Raw genomic sequence first — 2,157 nt, forward strand, 5'->3', positions numbered from 1 at the left:
TATTTGTCAAACCTTGCAGTGAGAGCTTCTAGTGCAGCAACAGAGGAAGATTCAGCAGCTCTCCTCTGGTTTCCTCTCGAATTCCCATATTCACCCTTATGAGTGGCCAAATCATCGATGATTTTCTACCCCTTAGTCTCTCCCATGTTCTCAGCAAATCGGCCATTGGCTGCAGCATCCAAAATAGCCCTCTGATCGTCATACAACCCATTATAGAACTGGTTGCAAAGACTCCATTTTTCGAACCCATGGTGCGGTATGGTTCGCACCAGTTTCTTGAAACGGACTCATGCTTCATGAAAGTTCTCATCAGGCCCTTGTTTAAAGCTCGTGATCTGAGCTCTAATGGTATTCGTCTTTGAGGCAGAGAAGTACTTTTTATAGAATGCCAGGGCTAAGGAATTCCAGTCGGTGATCCCATGAGCGGCTCGGTCCAGATCTCTATACCACTCCCTTGCAGCATCACGAAGGGAGAAAATGAACATGGTCTCCTTGATCTGATCTTGGGTCACACCCGCCGGCGGGGGTATAGAGGAGCAATCATCAATAAAAATCTCCATGTGCTTGGCTGCATCTTCATTTGCAGCTCCCCCGAACTGGTTTCTCTCAACCAGGTTAATATAGGAAGGCTTTGGCTCGAATTTTCTCGCCTCCCCAGGTAGTTCGAATTCTTTGTAGAGATTCGCAACTGTAGGCTCTGAGTGACTAGCAATGGTTGCTTCTTCAGCCATGACTGGGATTTCCGGAGAAGTAACCGTCTCAGCTGAAGAAATTGAAGCAGGAGATGTAGGTGGATCTCCTTCGAACAGAGCGTTCTCGTGGTAGCTTGACAGAGTACTCAGCTCTTCCTCTGTCGGTAATACCCTTTGTGATCGTCTCAACTCGCGCAAGGATTTCTCGATCTCAGGATTTAATGGTACTAGTTCACCACCCTATGACCTGCGCATAAGAGGAAACTACAAAAAGAATATAAGAAAAGTTTAAGGAACGGAAGTCCCTTAAACTAAAGAAAGATTAAATAGAAACAACTAAAAATTAGAACAATTGCCTCCCCGGCAACGGCGCCAAAATTTGATACCCGTCGTGAGGTGTCAAAAATAATATTTATAATCTCCAACTACAACTATAGCTAGCGGCAGTCGGGTCGAACCACAGAGAGGCAGACGTAATTTCTAGTTGTTTAAATTCGGTCTAAGGTAACAAAAGGTGGGGGTTTGATTTGGTTTGGTCTATAGCTAATAACAATAAAAGAAAAGCAAACTAATGAAATATATAAAATCAAGTATAAAAAGAGGTACTAGGATGGTCGGTTCATTATAGTTTCAGCGGCAGCATACTAAACAGGTCCAAATCGAACACATGTGAGTCGGGAAACAAGAGGTCCTCTCGGTCCACTCTTAACAGATAGCATCTTTCGATCTCGCTATAAGTCCCTAATATCACTAATACTGACTCTCATCCTGAAAAGTGACTAATAATCTAAACTTTACCTATCTTTCGATCTCAAATATGAGTTTAGTCATTTCAATTGGTGATCTAACAACTTTCCCTATCTTTCGATCTAATGGGTCAGTCATAAATTAAGCATCTAACTGGTCGCATGCATTCGATTCGTTAAATACAACATCAAAATCAATTAAAACGAAAGGTAACCTCACGTGGTCAGTCGATCGACCAGGTATGGCAGTCGATCGACTGACACGCGATTTCAGTTCAAATTAATACTACGCCGCCTACGCTATAATTCCCCTACATCCTAGCACAATTAATTTAGCTACTCATGCTAAGGGTGATAACAACAATAAAACTAACAAAATAAACAGAAGAATTCATGCTTAAAGTAGTAGAACAAACAATTAACATAAAGCGATAAAACGGTTTCGGGAACCTAACTAGCAATTCTATACTAATAACGAATAAAGATGAACTGAAAGTAGAATGGAAGGAATACCAAAAATTGCAGAAGAACGATAACGGAATGATTAGAAGTACGAATGAAAATCCAATGCGAAAATAATATCCCGAACCCTAATTATAAAGCTAATGAAAACTCAATGTAAAACTGATGAATTTCTGAATAAAAACTAGATAGATGTATCTGATGTTCTAGGTTACGTTATATAGCAAACATACGTAACACTTATTATCAAAACCTAA

At 40.6% G+C, this 2,157-nt stretch overlaps 1 non-coding gene across 1 annotated transcript; it reads left to right on the top strand.

Annotated features, from left to right (window-relative positions):
* The first annotated feature begins 243 nt into the window (after window positions 1-243).
* Window positions 244-350, top strand: LOC141603848 (small nucleolar RNA R71). Its single transcript, XR_012525694.1, has one exon. It is a non-coding gene; the product is annotated as a small nucleolar RNA R71 (small nucleolar RNA).
* The last annotated feature ends 1,807 nt before the right edge of the window (window positions 351-2,157 follow it).

The sequence above is a fragment of the Silene latifolia genome, chromosome 9 (assembly GCF_048544455.1).
Source record: "Silene latifolia isolate original U9 population chromosome 9, ASM4854445v1, whole genome shotgun sequence".
Taxonomy (NCBI): domain Eukaryota; kingdom Viridiplantae; phylum Streptophyta; class Magnoliopsida; order Caryophyllales; family Caryophyllaceae; genus Silene; species Silene latifolia.